The sequence below is a fragment of the Anarrhichthys ocellatus genome, unplaced genomic scaffold, assembly GCF_004355925.1.
Source record: "Anarrhichthys ocellatus isolate YVR2014 unplaced genomic scaffold, GSC_Weel_1.0 scaffold11, whole genome shotgun sequence".
In the NCBI taxonomy this organism is placed as follows: Eukaryota; Metazoa; Chordata; class Actinopteri; order Perciformes; family Anarhichadidae; genus Anarrhichthys; species Anarrhichthys ocellatus.
The window spans coordinates 8,765,643-8,774,048 of NW_022280041.1; the positions used below are offsets into that span (position 1 = coordinate 8,765,643).

General features: G+C 45.2%; 2 protein-coding genes across 4 annotated transcripts in view; one reads left to right on the forward strand and one right to left on the reverse strand.

The window, feature by feature from the left end:
* The window catches only part of pcxb (pyruvate carboxylase b), a 268,431-nt gene that overhangs the window by 93,746 nt on the left and 166,279 nt on the right, over nucleotides 1-8,406 (reverse strand). The window lies entirely within an intron of this gene.
* LOC116385613 (leucine-rich repeat and fibronectin type-III domain-containing protein 4) overlaps nucleotides 1-8,406 on the forward strand; it is a 37,737-nt gene that overhangs the window by 25,445 nt on the left and 3,886 nt on the right. The window lies entirely within an intron of this gene.

Sequence of the window (8,406 nt, forward strand, 5' to 3'; positions counted from 1 at the left end):
GAGAGATGGATGGGGAGGGGGAACTAATAGTTCGAGTGATGAATAAAGCCAAGGAGGAACGGGCAAATTTTAAGGTAGGAATGAGGCCTCAGAGAATTTCAGAAGGAAGAAGAAAAGGATTGAGGGAGAAGGGGAAGATGGGAGGCTCTACCCAAATCACCTTGGGAGAGATTGAGATGAAAGGATGGGTGTAAGGTGGGAGAATGACAGATAATAAGGGGGAGACGACAGAGTGGTGGCTTTAAAGGACCCTCAAGGAAAAAGCAATGAAGCAAGGGTGGAGAGAGGAAGTATTTAAATCCATCACTGAAATAGAGTACGAGAGAAAACGAAATACACCCGGGTATGGAAGGAGTGTGGAAGTGGGAGGACCAACGTAGCGAATGCGAAAATAGCCCTCAGAAACATTAGGATAAAAGAAAGAGATGGAAAGGATCCCGAAATTAAATTAAAAAAAGAACACAAAGGAAAATAGTGAGAAGAGATGGAGACGGGGCGATGCGGTGTCAAACCGAAATGCAATATCGAAACAGACAAGTGCAGATTGTGTACAGTCCCATGACACATTTATGGCAATTACACACAGAGAACTAATTACAAGATTGAATTGAATGAACCGAATGAGATCTTAGCTCCCTCGCTGATCAGCTGCATTAACTCCTCTGCGGAAAATACTCTATTATTAGGAGAGCTGTCTTGCTACTTAACAAGTAAAAGGTGTCTCATAGTAGCAGCCAGCGCATATGGAGCTCTATAGTGGCCTCACCACAAAATCTGAACATTGAGATTGATAAAAAAAGGTAGTATTGGATTGCTGTCAGTTGTACAGCTGTTTACAGTATTACCTCAAATTCCCAGTTGCGTTGGCTGAATTTCGCTCTTGCAAACAAAAAAGGCAACACGGGTAAACTGTCCTTTCGCAGAGGGAACAAACTTTAAAGGAATATTGAAATCTGTAGAGGTGAGGCCTCAGCTGTGCAGCTCGAGACAAGAAAATGCCGTTAGACACAGAGAGACTCCCAGAGCAGCGAAATAGAGGGGAGATAAGCGTGAATGACTGAGCCAAGGCAAAGCGGCACAGGGGAGACGCTGGAACTCAGCGGGGAGGGAGTAAGCGATCCGAAGTTTGACTAAACCCTAAACAAATCGCGCCGCCAAAAAAAAACAGGAGGGAGGGTGATGGCTGTCTCGAAGGAGAGATAGAGACGTGGCGGCTATCTCAAAAGGTGAAATTGAGATATAAATTTGAACGGATTGGAAAAGAGAAGCGGAAAGGTTGAAAGAAGAGACGAGAAGTCTGAGGGCTTTGAGGGAGGAAGCCGGGATATCAGTCTCGGAGGACAGATAAAGAGTAAATGGAAGGGTGGGGGAGCAGCATTTGAAAAGGAGGCCCGCCACTCACTGCAGTCAGGGACTTCCAGTATAGATTCTATCATGCTATCAACGTGCCAGTGGCGGCCGCGGTCTCACGGCAGCTAGCGAGGCTGGGGGAAGAGAGGAGTCCGGCTTACGAATTCAAAAGGAGAGAATGGGCGAGTGAGATGTCATGCTTTCTATCGGGGATTTGTGTCGCTATTTTGTTGTCGTCATTGTTGCTGCCACTGAATGTTTGTGAAGAAGAAAAAGAAAAAAAAACACACACGCCAGCCCAGCGGAGTTGAGCTGAGGAAGGGGGGCGAAGCGAGACAGAAAGAGTAGAAAGCAGAGAGAGGAGAAAGATAAGCAAGGAAAGGTAGACATCTAAATATATACTACAGAAAGGTAAAGCACATTGGGTGGCTGCCAGATTTAATCATCTTTAAAAAAAAAGGTCAGTCACAAGCTGTACAACACCAGCCTCCATTTCTTTGCATGGCTTGCCTAATTCTACTGGCATCTGTGTGACAGTGCCAGGTGGGATGCCGTCCATGTGGCGTCCCCGCTGGGCACCACGTCACCCCTCAGCTCCCCCGACACCGCCGATTGAGCTGCCTCCACTGGAGCTTTGCCACAATGTTACAGTGGCACACTTTGATTTGATCGCCAAGGAAATGTCCTTGATGGCATTCAGATATTCTGAGGAGGGCCCGGCGAATACAATAACCAAGGATTTTACAACGGTTGCTGACTGAATGTGGGCAATGATTGAATTGGCATTGTGCTTCTTTTTGCCCACACATGGGTACGGCCTACCTGAAGGACAAAGGACAGGAGAAAGAATGTCCCGTCATGTTTATGAGGCGGCGATTGCGACCTCTGGTACCATCTGTTAGAAAATTCGGTGTCTCTTCGCAGCCAGAGTTCTAGTTGCCGTTTTTCAAGTTTTCCCGTTTCAGTTCAGTTGTAAACCAACACACAACATACAGCGGTGGACAATAATAATACAGATAATATTGATGCAAAGCTTTAAGTGCAACTGGGAGAATCTGACATGTCTGTTGCTCTCTATTGTGCTACCGAACCTTTTCCAATCATTGGCAATCTGTTGGAATAGAAGTTGACAATACCTTATGAATCACTGGTATGTCGGTGGGGGTACTTGTAAGCCACTTGTACATGTCAGAGGCAAATGATTGTTTTTAAGTTCAGGAGTGTTTTAAGTGTGCAGGCGGGAGAGTTAGGGGCTTTTGACAATCTTCACAATTCCTGCCCCCAATCACCACAGGCCCAACCGTCGTGCTGGGCACTGTAGAAGTGCCAAGTGTGACGTACAATTTAATGGGAACAGAAAGGATCACAGGGACGGAGAGAGGAGGAAGTCGGATCATGCAGAGCTTAAGAAATAATGAGAATAATGAAAGTAAAAGCCTCAGGAATAACAGGACGCACAGTTCAAAAGTGACACCGGGCTGAGAGCAGAAAGGAGCACGCTGAGACACCGACAGACGAGAACACTGTTAATGAGCAACAGAGGGGGGGAGGGGAATGACATTATTTAAGAACGTAGAACCTGGAAACCGCAAAGTGCATGGCATTAACAATCATTTGCTGCCGCTAATTACGCGGTGTGTTCGACGAATATATCAAAAGGAAAGCAGATCTGGTCTGTAAATATATTTTAAAATACACGGAGACTTGCTGCACTAAACTATGTGATATACTATATAAACTAGTCTCCTCATCTGGAGAAATCAAACATCCAGAGATGCTTTTGAGTTTATATCATGCTGCATATGGCTCCTCGTATTGCACACTATGCTATTACTGAGGAAACAAATATCAGCATCCTATTTTAGCCCTGTTCTGTGCCTGGTAACCATTACAAGACATCATAGCAGAAAGAAGATAAGTGCATCTGCTGAGGCAGGGATGGATAAGGATGTAAGGAGAGATATAACAGTGGGGCAGCAGGGAGGCACGCAGATGTGGAAAGAGGGGGAAAGAAAGGCAGATAAAGGACAGCCAAGAAGATGGAGGAGAGGATAGGGGAGGGATGAAATGGGGTTGAGAGTTGGACCCCCCCAGGGGAAGACGTAATTAAGTGTTAAACTACTGTGTCAATACACGTGTCACCTCGCATCAGAGGCAGAGGAGGGAAGTAAAAGAGAAAGGGTCAGCATTCAATACATATGTCAACTCATATTATACGGCGGGGTCGGAGGAAGGTGGGAGGGTGAGACGGGGAGATAGAAATGAGGGACGTGGACAAACACTGGGGGATTTTCATTAAAAAAAAAAAAAGAAATAAAGAAGCGGGAATGAGAGAGAAGAAGGCAGCGCAGGAAAATCAGGCCAAATGAGGGAGAGCCGAGTGAGAAGGATAGATTAAGGAAAGCGAAAAGACAGAAGGAGGGATGAAACAAAATCCAGGGTGGGGATTGACAGAAAGACAGATCAAGAAAAACAGAAGAAGAGATCAGACAAAATTGAGGGAGACAGCCAATGAGACAGTAAACAGTCCGACAAATCAAGACCAAAAATGGGAGAAAGGGTGGACGGACATGAGACATGACATGGCAGAGAAAAGGAAATGAGGGCAGCACAGATGTCAGCCAGAAGAGGAGATAATTGCTTTGTTGTTCCTCCTCGTCTTTCTTTCCATCCCTCTCTCCACTCCGTCTCTCCGTGCCAATTCTTGTCTGGTGTCAGAGGAGAGAGGGAGGAATGAAACAACGAGAGAAGGAAAGAAGAGGAAGAAAAAGACGAGGAAAGAGGGGACATGATTCTACCACTCCTTTATCCCCTTGCTATCACTCATTTCTTCTTCTCCCTCTCCCGGGTACTAATAATTACTCGTTTCTGTGTCACCAGCTTGAACAAAGCACTCCCTCGTTTCTCTCCGACTTCCTCCCTGCATCTGTTTGTGTGCGTTCGCGCCTTTTTGCGGGGTTTACCCGTAATTAGAAGCGCAGAGACGGGCGCGCACACACACACGCTTGGCACGTCGGGTTACGGCGCACAACGCCGGTGTCTGCGAATACACCGGACTGCGATGAGAACAACAGCCCTGTCTCTTCGACACAGCCATTCAATCAATTCATCTTATTCCAGAGCACTGGTCCAAGTCATAAGGGGAGCACTTTATATTCATGGAAGATATCGGTATCAAGAGTACTGGGGGATTTAGGGGAATAGTATTCCATGTGTCCACAAAGCCGCACATTCGCATGCACATGTGACAACGTGGGATGTAAATATAGTTAAAAATGCATAATGCAGCGAGTGGGAGTGAATCAGCATATCAAAGATGCATGTGTTTGTCAATGCCATGTATATTTCAGCGAATTCGCTTGCCTGTTTCTTTTGCAAAAAAACAACAACTGGAGAGGTGAATCACAATCTCATAAGAGAAGGGAGAGGTGGTGGGGCGGGGGGGGGGGGGGAGAGAGTGGTGATACAGGGAGAGGGAGGATGAGAAATATAAGATGTGGGCAAATGGAGAGGTGACAGCGATGAAGGAAGCGAGGAGGGGGGAGGATGAGGAGGCAGGAGGAGCAGAGGCAGCTATAGAGGAAATGTTGAGAGGGGAGAGGAGGAGGAGGAATGACCTTGGATGCTAAATAATGGTACACGGTTATAGCTGTGGCTAATAGAGACATAACACAGTGACTGCAGAAAGGAGAGAGGCTAGGGGGTCAGCTGGAGCCCGGTGAGAATAGCAGAGGGATTTGCAGCGAGCAGAGCCGATTGGCTGCAGAGGGAGAGAAGAGAGAGAAGAGAGGGAGAGAGAGAGAGGAGGGGGAATGAACACAACTAAAAAGGTAAGGTGCCAAGAAAGAGCTTGAAAAAAAAAAAAAAAAAGAAAAGGAGTGCACCGACTGCAGATTTAGGTTGAGGGAACGACAGGATGGCCGATTACAATAGCAATGAAAAAGGGCGGAGGATATGGAGAGATAAGAGCGAGGGAACGATCAGCGAAAATGGGGAAATCTGTTCATAAAAGACGGATGGAAAGAGAATAAGGAGGATAGATGGACGGAGGGAGGATCGAAGAGGAGCTGAAAGGACGGATAGAGGGGAGGATGGAGGATATAGGGAATAAAAGAAGCGGTATTTAATAATGGCAGGATTAGGAAAAAATGACTCAACCAATTGAATAGCTTGATGCCGTGCAGCAGTTTATCATACATCCAGAAGAAGGATAGACTAGGGCTGCACCAGATATCAATATTATATTGATATTGTCTTTGGATATCATAACATGACATGTGTCGTCTTTTCCTGGATTTTGAAAGCTGCACTACAGTAAAGTGATGTCATCTTTTGAACTTACCAGGCTGTTCGTATTTGCCTTTATTCACTTAGTCATTAAATATATATTACTGAAGATTATTTATCAAAAAAAAGCGGAAATATCGACATTAAGGTATTTGGTAAACAATATATTGATATTAGATTGTCTCCATATTGCCTGGCCTAGTATAGACTGCAAAGAGCACTCAGTTGTTTGAATCTACATACAGTATATATATATACACACACACACCAATTCATTTGGTGCAGTACAATTCATAACAAAACCATATATCAGGAAGCCGAAAGGGAATCAGCGCAAATATTGCTTGCATAAGGCTTTGGCAATACAGTTTCTTTTTCAGCACTGAATCCAATAAAGCATGCAACAACATATCGGCGCTATTAATCAAACTGAGACACTGGGCGTCATGGGCGAAGAGGTGAAAAAAAAGACATGAGAGCAACAGCGAATCAGAACCCATTGTAATGTAACCTTTGTTACAGGAACTCCCCGCAGTGATGGCCGAGTCTCTCCACCGGGCGGGTTCTATCAATTCTGCACAGTAAAGGGCTCTGGGTGAAGTGACACCAGGCTTTTATACGCCGACAATATGACCGGGGCCTTTTATTCAGAAACACAAGTGCTGCTTCCTGCATATTTCATAGCGGGAAATCTGATTGAGGACCAACTGTCTTAGTACTAGGGGGACTTTACCGGGGACAAGCCAATATCTCCCCCGTGTGACTGATTGCCCGAGACAGGCTTTCATTTTGGGGTTTTCATTCCTCAGATATTTAGTTATAATGCTTTGGTTTGATTTCACTTTTCAAGAAAAAGCCCTTCCTCAAAAACCTTTTTGGCTAATCTCTTTCCCAATTTCAGTTATTGCTCTGAAGTTTCGCTCTTTGAAAAACAGTCAGTGTCCATCATTTCACAAGGCTGCGTGAAGAGAAACAGTTCTTCGAGTGAAGACATTAATTGAAGGAGACTTATATATTTAAGCATGGTAAGAATGGATAGCAGCATTCCCACTACTTTTATTGTTCAATTTTGTACTCTTGTTTGGAGTTTGCCGGGACCCAACGAGAGGGTTGGTCATGTCAGTGTTTACTCTTCGAAAACAAAGAGCTGACTGGAAGCAGTCTAGTGTGGATATTGTGAATATTGTGAATATTGCAGGAGGAGATGCTTAGTACTGTTGAGCCAGCCTTTGCCATGGTAACATCCATCCTAAATTGCTCCAGCACTCAGAATAAGTTTGAATCGCCAAGCTGTGACAGTGTTTGGAAGCAATTTATGAACACCCAATGATCACGGGATGAGGCTGGTATTAATGAAAACACCCCATGTGTCCGCTCAGAATATATTGGTCCTTGGGAGTGACGGACAGTGCATCGAAATTCCTTATTAAATCATACCGAGCGTCTGCTGGAAATCACGAGTTTGGAGGTATTTTTCTGGGCCAGCGCTTGCTATTCAAATCATTTCCAGGAGTTTTTCGCTAAGGCAGCACATACCGAGTTCCCAACACACGCTGGTCTTTGCAAAAAAGACAAATCCCTTTTAATCCTGAATCATACCTGTGCAACAGTTACAATTCTGGGCATTTGTTCAGGAAAATTACAATTTCGTTCACGTTGAAGCCTCGAGAAGGCCGTGAAAATACAGTGATCAATATTCCTACTTGGCTGTACCGTAACCCAAATCCAAGGGTCTGGCCCCGGGATTGCCTTGAGTATGCCGCCTCCTTCTTTTTTAATAATGCTAAATTATCTGGGAAGACACATCACCCCATTATTTCTTCAACGATACTTGCTTAAGAGACAGCAGCTAAATTACCCCCAAGTCAAAACTAAAGAAAACCACAAGTAGGCTGAGTTGTTGCCGTCCTTGGTCTCTTTATCTTGAAACAGATTAAGGTTAGGGACCTTCTGTAGTGGCTCCCCTGGTGTCTGAGTCACACTAGAAGGCATTTATAGGATGTAGCTCAAGACTGAAGGGAGCTGGAACGGTTAGCAACAGACGATACAAATAAGCCCTTTGATGTAGCGCGAGGAGGGAGAGCAGCAGCAGCAGCAACAACAACAAAATCACTGACAAAATATTCACAGTAGCGACGCAGCGATGCACAAACACACACTTGCCCACACAAGAGGATTGGACGGCAGAGGGCAAAGTCATACCCATCAGCTACAGACACTCGAGCTGTGCTACAGTCTCCCACACACACACACTTCACCCTCGCATGTCACCAACACAAACCCAGGAAAACACACACAGATGTCTTTATTCTAGCGTGTGCTAAATACAAACACATGCACACACTGAGGCGAGCGCATACGAGTTATGTCACTCTATTGTTCACCTCTCCCCTGTTAGTTAGCTGGAGCCGCTGCTCGAACACTTGAAATGAGGACACATTCAAAGCACTCTTTATTATCCCACGCAAGCACTCGCTCATTACAGACGACGCGCACAGGAACACGTTTGCAGTCAAAATACAACTCACAGCCTCACTTTTCAACACATCTTAGCGAAATACATCTCTCTTATCAAAACCACAAAATGTCCCAGCTTCAGCGTAGTCCTAGCCCTGAACGTTATAACCTAAAATGGTCTCTTCTTTTTTTAATACATATCTTTTTCAAACGTACGGTCCTACAAAATGGCTCGCCGGTTGCTTCTCGCAGGGATTCAAGTATGCACACACACACACACACACACACACACACACACACACACACACACAC